At 51.5% G+C, this 13063-nt stretch overlaps 1 protein-coding gene across 2 annotated transcripts in view; it reads right to left on the bottom strand.

Moving 5' to 3' along the window:
* Capn5 (calpain 5) overlaps positions 1-7665 on the bottom strand; it is a 55500-nt gene extending 47835 nt beyond the window's left edge. For both annotated transcript variants that reach the window (XM_028770645.1, XM_028770646.1), the window contains exon 1: positions 7568-7665. The gene's annotated coding sequence lies outside the window, so the exon portion shown is untranslated. The remainder of the gene's footprint in view (positions 1-7567) is intronic.
* Positions 7666-13063: the final 5398 nt, after the last annotated feature.

Genomic DNA, 13063 nt, shown 5'->3' with positions numbered 1-13063 from the left:
TGTACCTCACCTGTAATGGCTACTGTGCCAGTTTTCTGTTACTGTGATAGACACCTGAGATAACCAGCTTTTAGAGAGAAAGGTTTCGGTGACTCAGTCTGAGTGGCTCCAACCCACGACGGGAAACCCTTAAATTGAAGCTCTAGTGCGGGGCTGGAAAGCACTGTTGGGGACCTCCAGCTGAGGCGGGACCTCAAAATCCAGAGTGATTTCGAAGTAAAGCAGTTTATATTCCGCAGTCCTCTTCATAACCTAAGGACATCCCCCATCGCCAAAGGGTTCTGCTACCTAAACCCTCAGCATGGGCCTTTCGGGAGCATTCCAGACCCAAACCATGGTACTATCTTTGCTTTTCAGTTAAGTGTACTCAGAACTGCTAACACCCCCGGGGCAATCCAGGTAAAAGGGGACCCAGAGTGGCAGATACACTGTAGTCAGTAATCTTTAGGGGGCACACTGTGGCAGGCGCTTCCAGGAAGGAGGCAGGTTACAGGAGACAGAGAATGCTGGTTACTCTTTGAGATGAAGCATGAGGTGTGGGATGTGTCTCCATGTTAGATCGAGAGGCCAGCATGGATAAGGTCCCAGGTTCTATCCCAGGGTGAACCAGGGTGGGGCAACCCCACTTTAATTATATTCTTAGTGTATCTATCTCTCTGTCCTGCCAAAGCTGTAGTCCGCACCCTGCCTCCGGCCCTCCAGCTCTCTCTATACTGAGGAAAGCAAGTGTGAAGGAAAAGCAGAGCTCAGGCCACCCAGGCTCCCAGGCTTCTGGCTGTAGAGACTTCTGGCTGTGGAGCTGAGGCAGCCAGGCCCAAATGAGTCACCTAACCAACGCCAGGCAGGCTGGCACCCACGCTGGGAAATCCTGTTCTCCTTCCCTTCCCCTTATCGCTTCTGTTGGTGTCCAATCCCCTCTCCACACAGCGACAGTGAGCTCCTGACACACCCCCAGCCAGGCGGTGCCCCTCTTTGTCCCTCAGAGCTGGCGGGTGGGGACAGGCACATGGAACACAGAGTCTGAGCTAGCCCTGAGGGATGGAGGCCAGGGAGGCTTGGATGCCTGCACACACACAAGAGGAAAAGGTTTCTTGGCTCTGTGTGGCCCTGAGTCACAGGCCCGACCCCACAGCTGCTCCTCATTTGGAACTTAGCTCCTGCTGAGGGTGTTTTAAGTAGGCAAGAATTTGGGAGGCCTCTGTACGCAGGAGGATGCTGGGGTGGGGTGGGGTGGGGTAGGGGGAAGGGTACTTCAGTTCCTGGGCTCCTGTGGGCTGTGGGGCAGTGACAGGAAGAAGCTGAAAATGTGGCCAAAAACCTGAGAAGAGGCACAGGCTCTGCCTTGCTGACTAAGTTGCCACTGTTTTGAGTTCTCAAAGACTCACTTTGCAGGAAAGCCCTCAGCCTGGGCAACACAGGCCAGAAGGTCACCCTTCCGAACCTCACAGCCTAGCACCATATGCTGTGGAGAACACATTGACACAGGAGTAGGGTCGGGGTGGGGCAGATGCAGTGTGTGTTCCCAGCAAAGGAGTGTGTCCTACCAGGGTGGGGTGGGAACAGGATTCTGGCAGCTCAGGATACAGGTGCCACTCACTCATCCTACCACACACACATAGATGGACAATCTGATGAAAAAGCCTGACCTGGTCGTGCGACCCCAGCTCTCCTGCCCTCTCTGGCGTGTAAGTTCTTACCACGGATGGTGGGGTGGAGATGTCTTGGCATATAATTTCTAATCTGGTGGGCCTGTCACCAGGACAGCAATGCCTCCCAGACTCCCTCCATTTGCATGGGCAGGCTGTGGCCCTAACTCCACCTCCTTCCATAAGTGAGGGTTTGAAATCCAAATGAGTAATGGTATACCCAATTCTCAGATGGAGAAACTGAGGTGCCCTTTCTCAAATTCCTGTACAGCTTCAGAAACAGACAAGGCTGTTTCTACTGCTCAGAGGGAACAGGAAAGAACATTCAAGGCAGAGGCAGGAACCTCTCCTATGTCACAGCCCAGTTCTGACTGGTTCACCACCTTGGCCAAGGGGACAGCAGGAATCAGACAAAACTGTGCCCCAGAGGTCAGCTGGTAGACAGAGACCCCAGGAGTCTGTCCTTGTGTGTGTGTGTGTGTGTGTGTGTGTGTGTGTAGCTCAGTGTGTGGACTTCAGAAAGGTGTGGGGGCAAGAAGGAGGGGGAAGGAGTGTGCTGGGGGAAGAAACCAATTAGGCCAGGCTGAAGATCAGGGTGTGGAGGAGAGGGAAGACAGAAGTAGTGGCAAGCGAGCCCAGAAAGCCAGGCTTAGGACTGAGAATAACTGACAAGGAAGCTGGAGGGAAAGGGAGGCCCTGGGCACGGGCAAGACTCACACCTGGACATCTGCTGCACCTGGGAGAAGCAACTGACACAACGTGGTGTTGTTGTTTGTGGGAATGAAAAGCAGGGCGTGGCCTGCAAGCCAGGGTGCCCTGGGGTCAGCTGGGCTCCTTCCTCCTCCTATCATGACAGACCAGGTATCAAGGCGAGTGGTGTGTGGGTTAACCTTCCAGGCCCTGTGCAGTGCTGGGAGCTGAGTGCTGTTCTTCCCCCTACAGCCTTGGATGCTGAGTTCCCGCCCCAAGCCCAGGTAGAGACAAACTGAAGCTCAGGATACCAAGCCTGAGCGTGCCCAACGCCACACTCCTAACACAAGGAGTAAGGACCAGGAGGAGCAGTTCAACTCTGCGAACTGAGGCCCAGCCTGCCTCCTCACCTCACACCGACACCCACTCCAGCAGCCTGTAGTAGTCTCTCAGGCCTTTGTTGTTTTGTTTTGTTTGTTTGTTTTAACAGAGTCTCACTATGTAGCTGTAGCTGGCCTAGGATGGAACTGGCTATATAGACCTCAGAAATCTGCCGGCCTCTGCCCCCATCCCCCACTCCAAGTGCTAGAGTTAAAGTCATGTGCCACCTCGCCTGCCTTACCTGCCTCTTAAAAGGCATTGGTGAAGGTCCAAGGACCAGCCATGTGCTAGCTGTGCTGAGTAAACACCTCACATGTGCCACAATCTACCCTAAAACCACAGCACAGTCCCAGCAGGATGAGATCAAGTCACTGGGGTGACCTCAGGGACATGGTGAAAGAGTCCCCTCTTCCGAAATCACTAGGTTCTGGCTCCCACAGACTCAGGCTGGGCACCAGGGCCAGAGACAAAACAGTCCCAGGCCTATCTGAAAGGAAGCAGGCAGAGGAGCCATTCAGTCACTGAGAGTGATCTCATGAAATACTCAGGACCTTGACTAGGAAAAGCAGCCTTTGTAGGCACCGGGGAGTTGGTGGTGTGTGTGGGGGATGGGGGGCAACATAGATTCTGCCAAAACACCACAATCAGTTCTTCCCTGGGCCGATAATGACTCACAGAAACATCCATATGGGAATCCTTAGGCCCTGCGGGCCTCACGTACCACTGAAGGCTTGAACCACTGAAGGCTTGAAGATGGATAGGGAGAGAATCCAGGATGGGCTCTAATAGTAACTGTAAGTGTCCTTATAAGAGAGAAGCAGGGCTGGGCACATGGCTCCATGGCAGAGTGCCTGTTTAGCATAGACAAGGTTCTGAGGTCTTTCTTCACCACTGCCCTGAATGAATGAGGCAGAGGCAGGAACACGAGGAATTCAAGGTCTGAGGCTCTGAGCTACGGGAGACCTTGACTCAAAAAAGGGGAGGGGAGCAGGGAACCCACAAGACTGGTCATTGGGCAACAGCACTTGCTGCCCAAATCTAAGGACTTGGGTTCCATCCCCACCACCCACTTACAAACAGAAGGAGTAACACAGCTGCAGAACCCTGTCCCCTGACCTCCACTCACCAGACACGGCACGTGCCCAGCCAGACACAAGCCCCGTGCACACACAGTAATAAATAAAACTTAACATGAATAAAAACAGACTGACAGGGAGGCAGAGAGGCTTGCGCACAGAAGAGGGAAAGGACTGAGCGACTGACTAGGAACTGAGGTGACTCAGGCACAAGGAATGTGTGCAGCCCGCAAGAGCTGGAGGAGGCAAGGAACAGGGTCTGGTCTGCACTTTAGTCCCACAGGGCTCACCTCAGACTTCTGACATTCCGGACCAGGGAAGAATGAATCCACATTGTCTTAGGCCTCCAACTTTCTGGCCTCTTAGGTTCGGCAAACATCTCTGAGGAGCAGGATGGGGTGAGCGATGGGGCCCGACTGCTTCCTACTGCTTGAACTGCCCCCAGTGTAACATGAAGTCCCCTGTTACAGTTACTAGTGAGAAGCCACGGAGTCCTACCTCAGCCTGACTGGCAGAAGCCACCCAGTGTAGGAGAACGGGCACCACAGCGCGGGGATGACCGGCTAGGTGAGAGTGGATGTATGAGCAGACTCCTGGCCCTTGTCCCACATCTGTGCACACCTGATAGTGATAGGCACCGTGATGCCCATGAACAGGCCCTGGTCTGTTCTGGCCACTGGCACCTTCTATACCTGACCAAGTGCCACTGAGACATAAGGTCACAGGATGCATACATAGGCCACCTTACTCTCACAGCCAACCCCAGGAAACCTGGAGTCTCATGGACCAGGGGCCCAACAATGACAACGGGGTGTGGCAACTCAGCCATCCCTGGGCAGCAAACACACATTTTACAACCTTATATCTAAGCTCAAGAATAGGCTTCAGGGGCTGGTGAGATGGCTCAGTGGTTAAGAGCACTGACTGCTCTCCTAGAGGTCATGAGTTCAAATCCCAGCAACCACATGGTGGCTCACAACCATCTGCAATGAGATCTGATGCCCTCATATGGGTGTCTGAAGACAGCTACAGTGTACTTACATATAATAAATAAATAAAACAATCTTAAAAACTTTAAAAAAAAGAATAGGCTTCAGGAGGATCAGATTGGTACCTCTAAAACACGTGGCCCATTTTGCCTTTAATGAGCAAGGAAAGACAGAGCCTGAAAGTCTAAAGGAGGCTGGTGGCTCCACCTGACCTGAGGCAAGGTGGCACCACTACCCAGAGAAGAGGCTACCAAGGTGGGGGCCTTGAAGGCCAAGCCTGGGAACCTCGGGGAACCACAGGAAAATGAGAATTGAAAGAGTAGGGAGATGTCTGGAGGACTTGGGTAGCTGGGAGGGGCCCCTCAGGCACTGAGAGATAGGGGAGAGGAGGGCTCAATCAGCAAGACCAGCTACAAAGCCAAACAGCGGCTGCCCAGCCCACAGAGATACTCGGAGAAGGTATGACAGTCTGCTGTGTGTAACTGGGGACAGCCAGAGCTCACACCTATGAGCCCTTTGCAAAGCATACCTAGGGTACCCCTCAGCTGCTCTACCCTGCATCTCCCAGGGCATAAGGGGTTGGGAGGGCAAAAGACTTGGCCACTGTGACAGAGAACAGTAAGCAGGGACTTAGACTTCTAAGATCGGCAGGTTCTCTCATTCATTAAAGCCAAGAGGGCCTCCCACTTCAATAGGAAAAACAAACAAAAACAAAGACCAAAAAACCAAACCAAACCAACAACAAAAACTATTGCTGACATGTCCTCTTTCCTGAAATATGACCCTCTCTTTACCCAATGAAGCGACCAGTGACAATGGATGTCAGCTGGCTATCAAACACCCCATAGTAAAGTGCTAACATCACTAATCATCATCCCTAAGTCTTGGAGACAAGGTATTATTTATCCTCACCCCACACACCAGGGGAAACTGAGCCACAGCAGAGCTCTCTGCTTCGAGGCCATGGGGCAAGCAGGAAGATAAGGAGCCAGCCTTAAGGGGAAAAAAGACAGGCCCTACAGGCAAGAGGGTGGTAGAGAGTGGCCTCCCAGTACCCTCAGAGGGGACAAGGGAGGCCTCCTTTTCAGGAGACCAGATCTCAGAGCCATCTTAAGAGTGTACAGGGAAATTAGAGTAGAATAAGACAGAGACAGCACAGGCTTCTGAGAAGCCCACAGATGTCCCACTGAAAGCCACAGGCTTCCTGGCACCAGTGCCCAGCTGCCACCTGTCTGGTGCTGTTTCTGAGGCAGTCATTGCTCTTCCCAGTAATGGGCCTGTGAAGCTTCCCCGAGACCTCCCACTCCTGTTCTGGGAGCCCCAAGATCCCCTCCTGTCTTGCCACACCTGGCCTGCATTAGGTGCTGAGGGAAACAGACAGAAAGGCGGGGGCTCTCCCTGCTGTAACCTCTATAACAACCTTTTCCCCAGGGTAGCCCTTGTCAGACACACCCACTTTCCAGACCAGTGTTCAACTTCACACCTCCGTCTTTGTCCATGTTTTTTCTTGGCCTGGCTGTTTCATAATTTGGACTCTAAACTCCTTTCTTCACCTTGTAGGGCTTTTCCTAATCCTTGTTCAGATGAACTATCAGCTCCCAGGCAAGGATGGCTGCTGCCTGGTGCTTGTCTCTGCCTTATTCTCACCAAGCAAGTCAGGAGCTCATCTGTTGGCTGTCATCCTCTCGGTGGGAGAGAAGCTTCTTAGAGTAGGCTCCACCCAGGCTTCAGCTCTGACCCAGCAGCTGGGCCCACCACAACTGACCTCTCTGGTTCCTTTTCACCTCCACCTAAAACACTAAGCCTGTAGCAAGGACCAGCAAGGTTCCAGGGAGGCCTCAACCCTCTCTTGCAAGGCAGAGCTTCCCAGGAAGCTCTCCCTGGCTCCCTGAACACATAGCTGCCCTGGGCATTGGCTGAGTGTTCCACTCTGACACAGAGGAGACCATAGCTTGTGTCTTGGGATCCTGGGTGCCAATTCTAGCTGGGTCACCTTAGAGGGACGCTGCCTTCCCTTCTGCTGCTGGGGCTCATCTGTGTGAAGTCTGCGGCTGACTCTCACCACAGGAAAGATTGCCAGAGGAAAACTGAGCACCTGTTAAAGCTCTTCAGTCCTACTTCACCCCTGGGCCCCCCAGAGGACTTTTCCTACACACCCCAATCCTGAAGGCTGGAGGTAGGACCCTAAACAGTCTGAGGAAAAACCAGTTTCTGCCAGACTCGTCTTGCCCCCAGTACCACATACCCAGCCCTGAAGGCAAGGTGAGAGGCCCCCATTCAACTAGGGGATTATGGCCAAGAAGGGGTGAGGGGTCATATATCTGGGATCTTTGGCCTCATGCCTACTCCACGCCATGGGATGTGGACATCTAGAAAGGTTGGGAGGTTTAACGGGTTGAGGGGCACAGGGGTAAGGACAGGAAAGGGGCTTGTAAGGAAGATTAGAGTCAAGCCCAGTGATAAGCACACCCCAGCGCATCTGCACTAGGAACATGGCCTCAGAACACCCAGGTGGAGATGAGGTTTGTCCCTCACCCAGGGCTGCGGGTGGAGGTGGGGATGAGCTCAGGGGCCCGGGAAGATCTTTGGGGGATGGGAGTGGGGCTCAGCCTCCTAGGCCTGCAGGCCAGGGCTCACTCCCAGCCCTGAATCCGCAGGATGTGCAACCCCTGCTCAAATTCGTGCTCCCGAGGCACGCACCGGCCCGCGCTGCACCTGCACACACACACCCAAACGTACACTAATCAGCGCTCGCACACGCCTCCCTCCGCGCAGCGCCTCCTACCTGCCGCGTCGCCGCAGCTGGAGTCGGACTCCCGAGATGCAGGGCACAGTGCGGTCACTGGAGCGGAGGCTGGACCAGCCCCTGCCACAACCTGGGACTCTGCGGGGAGAAGCTGCCCCGGCAGCCCGCAGGCGGGGGGTTGGAACTTGGACCCCGGGGGTTCGGTCTGTCCCGCCCCGCCTCGCAGTCTCCTCCCATTGGAGGCCAGAGGCGTGGTCTCTCGGGGCGGGGCTGCGAAGGGGGGGTTGTTGCGCATGCGAAGTGGAGAGGCCGTGTCTCCCCGAGGCCTCCCGGTAATGCTGGCTCGCAACTGGGAGGGTGTCCCTGATCCAGCGGTCCTTCCTCCCCGCTCCAGTGCTGTCCGCGATAGGAGAGCATCCCGGGACGTTGGCTGCCTAGCTCGCCATTGGCCTTAGCGGACCTGTGTGCACCATCAAGTGCTGGCAGAGAATGTTCGCTGACTTGGGGTCTGCATCTCAGATGGGCTCAGGCAGGGCCAAGGGAGGGCAGCTGAGAGTGGGAGGACCCAATAAGACGAGAACCCCTCCCTTTCCGTTTGTATCTTCACACTCATTCCCAAGATTTTTCCAGGAGAAGAGGAATGTAGGCCCTGGTGAGGTGCCTGGAGGGCCCCAGTCAGTTAAGGAAAGCTGGCCCTGTCCTGTGCAGTTCTGTCCTGTCTTGGGCATTTATCTGCTCTGAGTATAGACTGAAGCAGCAGGGCCCAGATTTTGGACCCTCTCTGACTGCCTTCAGAATGCCCTGGAATACAGCAAGCCTTGGTTTCTTACTCTATGAAGTAGGAACTGCAATCTCCTCAGGCCAGGCTGTTAGGGGAATACCATAGAGATTTATGGATGACCAAGGCTGAGCAACAGTAGGCTGGGTCACTCTAAGGCCACAGAGACAACATGTGTCTGACCTGGTCATCCTGGTTGCTGCTGGCCCACCTCACAGGTCAGAAACTTGGACCCACTCATTCCTCCAGTTTCCTGGTCTCTGTTAATGATTACCTCAGCCTCGGTCACCCCGCCTTCTACCTCACCCCTGTCCCTGGCCACCTAAGTGTAGCTCCATCTGGTTACCTGACTGACAAAACAGAGTTTTCAAGTATGTTGCTGTCCCCTCATCACCCAAGCACAATGTCCCAAGACTGTACTAAGTTCCGCTCACCATTTCTCCTAGTCCAGGGCTGTGACTGACCCAGGGTTTTTTATTTTTTCCATCCCAGCAGAAAAGCTCTTTCATCGACTCCACACAGCCTCAGCCATGTCTCTGCCCAGAAGCCCTTGATCCACAAAGCAGATCTGGATCCAGGGCTCACTCCACCAGTTACTGGGCAAGTTCTATATCCTTTCATGGCCTCAGTTTCCTTGTCTGTAAGATGGGCTTTCTAGGAGAATCACATGGTGATTGTGGGGACAGAAAAGTCAAAAAGTTAAGTCAAAGTCCTCAAGCAAGGAAGTAGGCAGCATTACCTCTGGGAGGGCACCTCTCATATCTTCTGAGATAGAGCAGGGATCATGCCTGGGAAAGTGTGTTCTTCAGCCCACAAAACAATAGTATCCAGAGAATGCTCTGACTCTCTGTCCTGTCTTGGGCATTTATCTGCTCTGAGTATAGACTGAAGCAGCAGGGCCCAGATTTTGGACCCTCTCTGACTGCCAGGGGAGTATGGAGCCAGGGGAGGGGTACCATGTGTTGGTTTCATTCATGGGCTCTGCCTTGACTCCTTAGCTGAGTGGCCTTGAACATGAGACCTGCACAGCAGAACCCCCAGCAGCATCCAAACTGCAGGTGTGGCATTGATTGGCTTGATTCCTGGGAAGTCCTTATGGGGACCTCTAGCTGTTTCTGTCATCTAGCCCAGCCTGCTCATTTTGTAAAGATACAATGTTTCCAGAAGCAGAGACTCTGTAAAATGGTGATTACTCCCAGGTGACTTAGAACCCATCTTAGACTGGGGGGCCTGTCTCAGGGCTCATCTCTGGCAGCTTCCACCTTCCTGACAGATGAGGCAAGAAACCTAGAGAGACAGCGACCTGCCGAGGGCATCTGGACTTGGTGGGGGAGCAGTGACTCTCATTGTTGGGAAGCTGAAGATCGAGAGATGCAAGGAAGAGCTGTGCTGCCTAACAAGGCTTTCTGAGGGGCAGATGATGCATCTTTGCCAATGTGTTGGCCTCAGGACCCTGCCAATTGGTTTTTATGAGCTTAGTCATCTAATGGTGCCATTAAAGAGCCTGATGGGTAGGTCTTTTCCCATTAAATTCGCACAGTTATTAGCCCCACTTAGCCAGTGACAGACCTGAACCTCAGCGAGATGCCCCAGGTCACAAAATTAGTAAACAGCAGAACTGGGATCCAGACCTACCGAACTATGCTGATTCTATCTATTCTTGTGTTGGATCGCTCCTTCTCCTTCTCCTCTCCTGGCTTTCAGGGAAAGGACATCACAGTAGGCCCCGTGACCTGCTGTCCAGCCTCTACTTAAGTTCCCTTGTAACTGGGAACTCATTTCTTCCAAGGATAGCCCTGTCCCTTCTACTTGTCAGAATCTTTTGCATCCCAACCCATCCTACCTAGCTTTGCAGTGCTCTACACCCCTCACCAATGCCTGGGAACAGAATGTCTCTGCACACATCAGTAACACCATTACTGTTTCTGAGGAATAGTGTGACAGTGCTTCCTCATGAAACTCATAATGATCGCTGCCTTCCTTCCTTCCTTCCTTCCTTCCTTCCTTCCTTCCTTCCTTCCTCTCTTCCTCCCTTCCTCCCTTCCTCCCTTTCTCCCTTCCTTCTTTCCTTTCTTTCTTTCTTTCTTTCTTTCTTTCTTTCTTTCTTTCTTTTTCTTTCTCTCTTCCTTCCTTCTTCCCTTCCTTCCTCTCTCCTTCCCTCTCTTCCTCCCGCCTTCCTTCCTTTTCTTCTTTCCTTCCTCTTCTTTTTAAAAATCATTTTGGCTGGCTGTGGACTTCCAAGTTCAAATGTTTCCTCCACCTCAGCCTACTAAATGCTGGGACTATAGATGTTGCTATGTCTGGATGTGAAATGTTCCCACATAGGCTCATGTCTTTAAACACTTGGTGTCCAGCAGATGGTGCTATTTTGGAAGGTTGTAGAACTTTCAGGAGGTAAAGTGTCAAAGGAAAAGGAGGCCTTTTAAGAAAGGCCTTCAGATTTTACAACCCCGCCCCTGTTCACTCTGTGCTTTTTAACTGTGCACTCAGTGTGGCTAGCCACCTTGTGTGTCCTTTCTCAAACTATAAGTCAAAAAATCTCTTTTCTAAATAGCAGCTATCATAGCAATGATAAATGTCACTAATACAGAAAATTGGTATCATGAGTAGGGTTTTTGTTATAATCAATCTGAGCAAGTCATTTGGAATTGTTTTGCAAGAGGAATGTGGGAGAACTTGGGGCTATGGACTAGACGACCTTTTAGAAACATAAGAAGAGCTCAAAGGGACATTGTGATGGGAGTTAGAGGACGAGCACACCAAGGGTAATGTGTACAGTGGAGGTTCATGAGATTTCAGAGGGGTTAAGACTTTTATCAGGAATTTGGCTAGAAGCCATTTGTATTACAGTCCAGTTAAGAATCTGGGTACATCCGGCCCATGTTCTAGACATCAAATTAAGCCAAATTTAAAAACGAAGCAAAACAAAACCAAAAACCAGACAAACAACAGGAACAACAAAATCCAGTGGACTAATTTGTTGACTAGGGCAACTTCCAAGACAGGGTGTAATAGTAGCCAGGCTCTGTCATGGCTGCCGCTCGATGCTCTTGTCAGGTCTACAGTGAGAGGAGGAGCAGTGGAGCAGAGAGATAAGAAAATGTGTAGTTTGGTGTTGGGAAGGAGGGAGCTTAAAGTTGCAGGCAAGACCAATGCAAGTTATTGAAAGGATTATCCCCATCAAAGAGAGAATCTAGTACTGTGCCTTGGGATGACTTTAAAAGAAGAGTCTCTGAAGGCAGACTTTGCCCACCAGGAGAGCCATTGTACGGAAATGCAAATTCCTTTCCAAGAAGAGAACCTGAACTGAGAATGTTGAAGGAGGGGGGTGGGGTGGGGTTAGTTTGCTTCCTTGTTGCTCTGATAAACACCACAAACAAAGGCAGCTTGGAGTGGAAAGGGTTGCTTTCATCTACACTTCTAGGCCATAATTCATCACTGATGGAAGTCAGGGCAGGAACCTAGTGGTTGGAACTGAAGGCCATAGATGACTATTGCTTGCTGGCATGTTCCCTGCTTCTGCTCAGCTGACTTTCTTGTACAACACAGGACCACCTGCCCAGCGGTGCTGCCACTCACAGTGAGGCAGGCTCTCCTCCATCAATTTAGCAGTCAAGAAAATGCTCCCAAAGCGATCTAATGGCATCCCTTCCTCAATGGATGTTCCCTCCTCCCAGGTGTGCCAAGGGGACAACCAAGATTAGCCACCATAAAAGGGCTCTCTGCTAAAAACAGACAAACAAGCAACAGTCTAAGAATGTATTTTGCTTTTATATTCAGCCACCAAGACATACAGAAGCCACTACTGCTTTGGTCCAGGGGGATAGAACTACATCCTGAGCTGAAAGCAGAACTTGGCATTGTTGTTCATATGGTACTTGATTTTCAGGCATGGGAAAAAGAGTGAAGGGGATCATGGAGGTTTTCACCAAGGTTCCAGAAAGTCCCCCTGGCTCAGGCAATGCATGGCAGTTTTTCTACAAGGAGGTCCTAAGAATCCTCAGCATTAAGCTGGAAGTGTGAAGTCTAAATTGCAATGGAGACCGTAGGATACTGGAGATGCCAGGACATGGGTCATCCACCGAGGAAAGCTACAGGCATGAAATAAATGAAGCCAACCCAAGAGAGAGGCTATGTGTGTTGCAGGTAGCAGAACTAGAGAGGCAGCCTGCCCAAATTCTTTGGAGCCCAGATGACTCCATCACAAGCCCCGGATACTAGACATGGAATTTCGGGCTTTAGTATTTGCCCTGATGGATTTTGGTTTTGCTTTGGTCTGATCTTTCTTTGCCATCCCCAATTCCTTCCTTTTGAAACGGAAATTTTACTCTAGGACATTGTACATTGGAAATATGTGAGTTGTACTGTAGGAATGTAGGAATTTCAGGTCTCTAGAATCTCAAGTTTTGGTAAACTCAAGAATTAACTGCCCCAGGACACATCCTGGGAGAAGCACATTCCAGAGTCTAAGAAGGGCCCAAGATAAGAGTTTAACAGGGGGGATGAGCCCTTAACACAGTACACCTGGGTAAACAGAAGCCACTTAAGCTAACACTCTTTGTTGTAAAAGATAACATGCAAATTTGAATTACTTAGAAACCGGGCCTGGGAACAGAAACTGGGCATGGGAACGGCTGTTTGAAATCCTCTATGGTTATTGTTTAAAAAGTAATTAACTGTCCTTGTGAATTCTGTAAAAATGGTATATAAACTGCCCTTAGCTTTAGTTCGGGGTTCTTCTTGCCTGCATGCAAGGG

This window comes from Grammomys surdaster, unplaced genomic scaffold, assembly GCF_004785775.1.
Source record: "Grammomys surdaster isolate TR1022 unplaced genomic scaffold, NIH_TR_1.0 203, whole genome shotgun sequence".
Classification (NCBI taxonomy): domain Eukaryota; kingdom Metazoa; phylum Chordata; class Mammalia; order Rodentia; family Muridae; genus Grammomys; species Grammomys surdaster.
The sequence above is the reverse complement of the archived record's forward strand: the minus strand, read 5'-3'. Positions and strand labels throughout refer to the sequence as shown.